The 8,154-nt window shown below is 34.5% G+C and overlaps 1 long non-coding RNA gene across 1 annotated transcript; it reads right to left on the reverse strand.

Annotated features, from left to right (window-relative positions):
- Nucleotides 1-6,792: 6,792 nt before the first annotated feature.
- LOC116173929 lies at nucleotides 6,793-7,324 on the reverse strand. Its single transcript, XR_004145994.1, has 2 exons — nucleotides 7,068-7,324; nucleotides 6,793-7,022 (listed from the first exon to the last, which is right to left on the reverse strand). It is a non-coding gene; the product is annotated as an uncharacterized LOC116173929 (long non-coding RNA).
- Nucleotides 7,325-8,154: the final 830 nt, after the last annotated feature.

Raw genomic sequence — 8,154 nt, forward strand, 5'->3', positions numbered from 1 at the left:
ATATTCCTAAAACGTATTTTTTTTCAGATTTCTCCACATTTTCAAATAACTCCAAAATTGCATCTTCTGTCGATTTTCCTTCTCTAAATCCAAATTGTTTGTTCGATAAAATTTTGTTTTTTTCTAAATAATAATTTAATCTATCGTTTATTAATTTTTCTAATATTTTTCCTAAACAACATAATAACATAATAGGTCTATAACTTTTTATATTCAACGGATCTTTTCCCTCCCCCGGTTTTTTAATTATTATCAAATCACTTTTTTTCCAACAAACTGGAAAATATCCAAATTTCAAACACGAGTTATATAAAATTTTTAATTTTTTTCTAATAAAGGGATAAATTTTTTTAATAATTTCATTATTTATCATATCCGGTCCAGGAGTTTTTTTATTTTTTTGTTTATATACTGCATTTGAAATTTCACTATGGGTAAATTTTTCAAAAGTGTTAGGATTTGGAATTTCGTTTTCAAAAAATTTTCTTTTTTCTTTTTGTAATTTTGTATTTTCAATTAGATCATCGTCTGTTATTAAAGTGGTTACTAATTTTTCCGCCGTTTCAATCCAGGTTGTTGTCATCTTTTCGCCATATTTTATCGTTGAAGGTATATTGTCTTTTTTATTTTTATTTAATTTGTATATTGCACCCCAAGGTTCATCATTGCCATGTTTTGTCACAAATTCTTTCAAATGATTATTTTTTGCCTTCCTAATCAACGATGTGTAAATTTTTAATTCATTTTTATACTTTAATTTTAATTCTAATTTTTGATCTAAATTTTTGTTGGTTTGATATGATTTTCTAATTTTCATAACTTCTTTTCTCTTTTTCGTTAAATTTTCATTCCACCAAAAACTATATCTTTTTTTACTATATTTAATTTTGGGTATTGATTTATTACATATATTTTGAATGTTATTCGTTAATTTAATTATATTTTCTTCTATATCATCCACACTTTCTATATTTAAATTTTCATTAAAATAATTATTTTCATTTGACAATTTTTCAAATAAATCCCAATTAGCTTTTTTTATCGAATATCTATTTTTATTATTTTCTACTATAATTTTATCTTGTTTTCCAAAATTTATATTAAATGTAATTACATTATGATCGCTTACTGTTAAATTTTCGTGAACTTTCCAATCAAAAATTTTATCCATCAAATTGTTCGAAATCAAAGTTAAATCAATATTTGTAAATCCATTTCCAATATATGTATATGGATTATTTGGTTTGTTTGAAATTATTAAATTATTCTCCGCAATAAATTGTTCCATTTTTTTTCCTTTTCTGTCCGTAATATTATTGAACCACATTGTCGATTTTGAATTTGAATCCATACTCAAAATAATTCTACCATTTCCTAAAATTTTTAATATGTTTTCGATTTCCTCAATATATTTTTCAATTTCTTCCGAAAATTGTACATAAGAATTTATAATAGTTATCCATCCAAAACCATTTGTAACCTTTACAACAACAGTATGTGTACTACAAAACTGTTCCAATTTAATTATTTCTAAATCATTATTCAATATAATTATAGCTGACATTTTTTCCTCATCAATTTTACCTCCAGTTATTATTTTAGAATTTGGAAAACCAATTATTTTATTTTTAAAATTATAGGGTTCCTGTATTAATAATATATCTAATTTTTTATCATTTGAAATTTTGAATAGTTCTCCTGCTACTGTTTTCGAATGTTGTGAATTTATTTGTAAAAATGTAATTGGTTTCTTAAAATTTTGATGATTATTTTTAAATTCCATAATTTGTTCTTTTTATTGATTGATCCACCATTACCTTATAAATTGGGCACTCCTCACTTTTCACATTATGATCATGCGGTTTCCCATAATTTTTACAATTAGCACATATAATTTTGTCTGATTTATAATCTTGAAAACTATGTCCTTTTTCAGCACATTTACCACAAATATTATCACTATTTTTACAATATTTTGCCGGATGTCCAAAACTCTGACATTTATAGCATCTCGTTATACTTATATAATTTTGTATTTTGCATCTATTCCAAAAAATATAAATTTTTTCTAAGTTTAAAAGTTTTTCTCTGATTTCTTTATTAGCTTCTAATATCCAATGTACTGTTTGCCTATTTCTTGGACCTGTTTTAAAATTCATTTTAATTTTTTCATTTTTTATTATTTCTTCAATTTCTTTTTCATCACTAGTTAAATTTTGTTTGATAAGTGCTTCTAATATTTTTTCTTTCTCTAAATCTATATCTACATCATATAGAATTAATTTTGGTCCACTCGTTTTAGGTATTCTTAAATCTACTCCTTCCTCAATCAAATTTTTATTATTTTTAATTTCAGAAATGCGCCTTTCATCTGTTTACATGTCTGTCCCGACCTGACATGATAACTTGAGAACAAAGAAAGGTTTTTTTCTTTTCGCAAACGATGGCTTAGGTCTGCCTTTTTGATGAGCTCCTAGATGAACAAGATTGGATTAACCAAAGCAATACCGCACGACTTTTCGGAGGTCCCTTATACGTCTGCTTGGTATTTGCCTTTTTCATTCTGAGTCGATTCTTTCTTTTACGTCTCATTTACGTCTCCTCCCTTCCGACCACGTTTTTAAACCTCATTCCTGCTTGTCAGGCCGTCTTTCACAACTTTTTCAGACTTTGTCATGTCTACTTCACTTCATCTTTCTTTCCTGGTGTTGCCTCATTCAGACCTCCATCCTTCTCGCCTATTTCCGGTTTGTCTTTTCCTTCACATCTCCCCTCTCTTGCGCGCTTTTTCTTTACTTTATTTATGCCTCCTTCACTTTCACGTCTCCTACACTACTTGCTCACGTTTTTCTCCTACACATCTTTTTTTTCTTTACACCTCGTAACGTCTTTTCATACCTAACGCTTCCTGTTTTCATCACCACCACGCTCTGTTTTCACACGTTGTTGAAGTCTTTCTTACGACTACTTTACCCCCCTTTTTCCTATCTTCACGCATCCTTCACGATTTTGTCACGATTTCTTTATTTATGGTTCTTGCTGTCAAGTGTCCTTCATCCTCGTGTATGTTACTTATGGTTATTTCCTTTGCGCTTCCCTGAAACGCCCTAATGTCGTTCTCTGGCACCCCTCGTTCACACCTTATTCAGGAATAGTTCACGTCCAATGCACGTCTTCTTTGTTGCGTGCGGTTTTCTTAATGTTCTTTTTCTTCACGCACGCCTTTTTCTTCCAATTCTCGTTAACTCCTATAACGACCACTTCTTGATTTTTCATATTTCACCACATACCTTTCATCCTCCCGCCCTCTGCTCCTCGTTCCATCACTTCCCGTTCCTTCACACCTTTTGGTCAATTTTTCTTTCACCCCTCCTTAAAGCACATTGCTCCAAGTTTATTTTCTTTCCTCTTCGATCATTCAGCTCAATCACTTCCTTTCACATCTACCTTTGTATCTTCTTCAGACCATATTTACTCTTTATTCACACCTTCTTCATAGATCCTTGGTACTTGGTTCGCATTTTCTCACTTTTGATACTTCATTTCCTCACAACTCGTTTTTTTTCCGTTGAGTAATCTTTTGGTTGCACTTTTCAGGGGTGCAGGGTGCGGTTGATTTTTACACGTGTTGGGCGTTTTTTTCTTTAACTGCAGTATCATTTTTCGCTCTTTTTATAACATTTCCAACCCCGTTTCGGGCCATTTTTACAAATTTTGTGGGATCTTCAAAACCCTTCTCTTCTTTTTCGCTTCTCCTACACGGCACCTCTACGTTTGGTTAATTTTCTTTCGCAACTCATTTACACTTGCTTTCCCTATCCCCATTTTCTTTACGCGTTTTTTTTTCACGCTAAAGTTTTTCTATTATCCTTCCTTTCTCACAAGATTTTTTTTCGCACCTTCTTTTTCACTGTTTAGCAGTCCTCTTCATGCCTCCTTTATACCTCCCCCATATCAGATTTCTTAAAGGATTCTGCTTTAGTGCTTTTGTTTAGCCCTTAGTCATTTTCCTTCCTTTATGACCCTTTAGCTTCTCAATCACACCCCTGCCTTTAAATCTTGTTCATCACACATTCTCCCTTCACAGCTTTCCTTTTAGATACCTTTCACGATTTCCTTGTGCGTTCCTTTTTCGCACCTCTTTCATTCTTCCTACACGTCCTTGACGTCTGGTTCCTCGTTTCGTTCTTTCTTCTTATTCCACTTTCATGCTTTGTCTACCCAAAATCGCTACAACCAATCTCGTACTAGAGAAGTATGCAACGGATCCAACGTCCATTAACAGAGCGATGTACTGGAAATCCACGATCCATAAAGAGGCGACACAAGTTGATTGAGGGTATTGCTGAATGTTAGCCGAAAAAGAAACCTAAGAAAGCGCGCGGCTTGTAAAAGATTGAACGGAAAATAGCGTAGTACAAGAAAGTAAGCTTTGGATGATCCTTTATACGGTTATAGGATACTCATGTTTCTTCTGGAACAGGTCAGCTGTAAAAATGGGGATTGTGCTTGTTACTGAAGGGGACTGATGGTCATATTAATTGTCCATTGATTCTTCTGAAAATGTAGGAGCTTCTTTAGAGATTCTTTGTGGATCTCTTAAAAGATTTTTTTTGGAATTGATTGTTCTTGAGATTGATATCTTGGGATTTGATAAATATCTTGAAATATTCCTCTAAATCTTCAAATGTTTGTGATGTTACAGTATTACAAGACTTCGTAAGTGATTGCGCGTCGGGCCCTCCTTAGCGTACCTGCTACTGATGCGATTTAAAGAAAAGGACAGGGCATGCGAATGAGGATCATTCCCTCTGAGCTGTATAAAACGACTTAGTCGTTTTTCTTGAATGGTTTTTCTCAGACCTGACCCCTCTGTTCGAAAATACCGACTCCTGAGCTCTAAACCATGAACATATTTTATACCCCCTACTAATTACAGTGAGCTGTGAGATAGGTTATGTCCTGACCAGAATGGCAGGCGCCTGAGGTCTAACCATATTCTTCGTACAGTGAGTTCTCGGTGTGAAGGGTGTGGGTAAAACCTGGACCCGGACCCTGACCCGCACTCAGACGTGGTTGGTAAAAGCGAATTGAAATACAATAATTTCAAAATGGCACAACTTCCGCAAATACCGGAAGTGTTCTGTGATCTTGTTTGTTTAAAATAGAAACATACCATTCTCTACTTCTTTAGCCCATTTTTTAAGAATAAAATAATGTGCTATTGTTTGCGTTTTGATCTACTTTTATAGGAATTGTCCTAGAGTCTTGGAATATGTTTGCAATAAATAGCATATACCTTGAAGGTGTGTCAGACGGCCATTAAATTCCGCTGTCTTAAGGGGAAACCCCCCACGATTTCCTGAGATGCTTTTTTTAATGTAAAACGTGCATATCTTTTACATGCGACAACCAACTGGTCTCAGAATTTGCATACGCGTGCCCAAATACCTGACGCCCTTCTTTCTGGCCCTTTATCAAAATAGGGGGTGGAAATGGTTTTATCCTTTATGGTACTCTAATGAAAGGTCACAACGAAAGTAATTAATTTCTACCGACCGTAGTCCTCCTCTTCGGCACTGATCGTGATCGGAAATAATTTTTTATATCTCAAGAGAAACTGTCGGAGGAGGGTACTCACAAAGAGCGATTGGGATGTCTGAAAGAAGTATATCCATTGGTGATGTCAAAACTTTATATCGCCGGGACGACACATATGTATTGGTGAAGTCGCAACGAATATCTTGAAAACGAAGTGTCGGAAGAGGATACTCTCAAACCCCGCAAGGACCGCCTAGACGATACACATACACTGCCAATATAAAAGCTCAATTGTGAATATCTCGAACATGCTGTAGGAAGGTATCTACAAAGGGAAAATGCAATATTTGGGAGAATTTCACTAAGGGATTGATTCTTCTTGAATTATATAGCATACATTTTGAAGGTATGCCAGGCGACCTTTAACTGTTTATGTATAAAGACCCCCTTCCCATTAATCATGTATTAAGAAAGGTAAACATCGATGAATATACTAGCATGCTACTACCTTATAACCGATGTTACGATGCACAGAAATATAAACGAAAGAAACCATCAAGCCCGCGTTCTGGTCCAAGTGTCGGGCTTCGTTACATAACAGTAGTAATATCATTCCCGTAGAAAAAGATGGTACAATATTTAAAATATCGGTATAATAGTTATTTACATAAAAGTCAGGAAAATGATACATTATTGGCGAGGAAATATTGAAGGACGAGACCCCTTTGGGGCCGAGTACTTTAATTTCCAAGTCAGGTAGTGTCATTTTAGTGACGAGTTTTGTATTAAATTTTACCCGAAATCGTATTTTAATATAAAATATCAATTTTTATATCAAACTTTCGATTAATGTCAATCTGTCAGTGATGACAGGAGTCATTATAAACATTTACAAATGTCACAAATGCGGCCGGTAAAGTGGGAGGTGCGACCGGTAAAGTGGCAGGTGCGGCCGGTAAAGTGACAGGCGACAGGAAACGTAATCTGCTCTGCCTCTGTCATGGAAACTAAAATTTCCTGACCGAGACGATTTTGGGTAAAATTATAAATGCGAGAGAAATTAATCCCGAGGGAGATAAAATTCGAACGTGTTGAGGACCGAGTTGAAAACTTATAAGTAAAATTGTTAAAGGCAAATTGGAAAACATGTAAGAAAGTAAGTAAGTACATATTCTGGAAAGTTTTCAATAGATCCTTCCTTGTAATGAATGGAGGATCTAGGGTTATCTCCTGCGATTCAAAGAGAACAACCCTGATTTTTTTGTTTTAATGTATTTAATTAAATTTCAAACCGCCATTTCTTGCGTTTTATTTATGTTGGCCGATCCCTGCAACGTGGATCCTACCATTAGACAGGTTTGTTACTGATCGCGTGCCTTGAGTTTTTACGGAAGTTTTGATTTTTGGTTTTGAGTTGCGTAGTCGTTCCTCGGCTGGACTTGGGTTATTACATGTTTTTGACTTCCGCAAAAATTTGTTCACTGTATTATTTTGTATTGGTTTGTTCACATTCTCTTCACAGTTACCTTAGAGATTAAATTCCTGTGAGTTTTTTTCAAAATATACATCCGAAGGTTTATTTCGAAATTTTTGTATGATCTGCCATCGGAGGGTCTTCTGTTCTGGAACGAAGCGAATATTCCGAGGCAAAATAATCTTCTGCAGGGGATGAATACTTCAAAGAACCTTATTGTGATTAGTGAAACAATTTTTAGCGTACGAATCTACTGTCTATACATTGTTACGTAAAACCGCTGCAGTAATCATCAACTGAGTATACTAACATAGCCGAGGCCGGAAAGGCTTATAACAATTTTTCACAACCATACAGGCAGTTATTGCAGGACAACAAGAACAGATTCATTAGAGGTAGTCAAAAACTGTTATCGCACAATACCTAACGTTTTACTAAAATTTTAAGGATAACTAAACACAATGACAGAAGGTGGGATGATGGTACAGATTAATGTGCATGTCTGTAATATAATATTAAATTAAAATCCAAAAATAACGAATACAATAAAAAAGGAAAGCGAATCCTTATTATTAGCTCACAAAGAATAATACCTAAAATGATAAAATTTAATTTCCAAAGCAATATTACGTTACTATTTTGACAAGAGACAACACCAACATATCAATAAAAATTTGTTATACTTTTATTTTTACTTGAATTTAAGCGTAAAATTAATCGCATGATCGTTTACATCGTTGCCCTCGAATTTTGATATAAATACAGAGGGCTCTGACCACGATGGTACACTTGCGTCTGTATGGTCATTAAATCATGTCCTTCCTTCTTCTACTGTTGATGTTCAGTCCCTACGCAGTACTGGGCTACCCACTTTATAGTGGTAAGTACTATCGTTGCGTTAGATGACTATTTGACTACTTTTCTTACAGAAGGGTTGACACCTGGGCTACAGGTAATGCGTTAAATCGGATATGGGTGAGGAAAAATACTTATTGTTTTTTCTTGGCAGAGTTACGTATCCGGAATGTGGCCTCTTCGACCTACACCTACATCTCCAACGAGTCAAGATGGCTGTCGTTGTATGCCTGACACTAATACGCAACAGAAGAGGACTCTTAACAACAGCCGACAGCGCCTGG

Source organism: Photinus pyralis, unplaced genomic scaffold (genome assembly GCF_008802855.1).
Source record: "Photinus pyralis isolate 1611_PpyrPB1 unplaced genomic scaffold, Ppyr1.3 Ppyr1.4_LG6, whole genome shotgun sequence".
Classification (NCBI taxonomy): Eukaryota; Metazoa; Arthropoda; class Insecta; order Coleoptera; family Lampyridae; genus Photinus; species Photinus pyralis.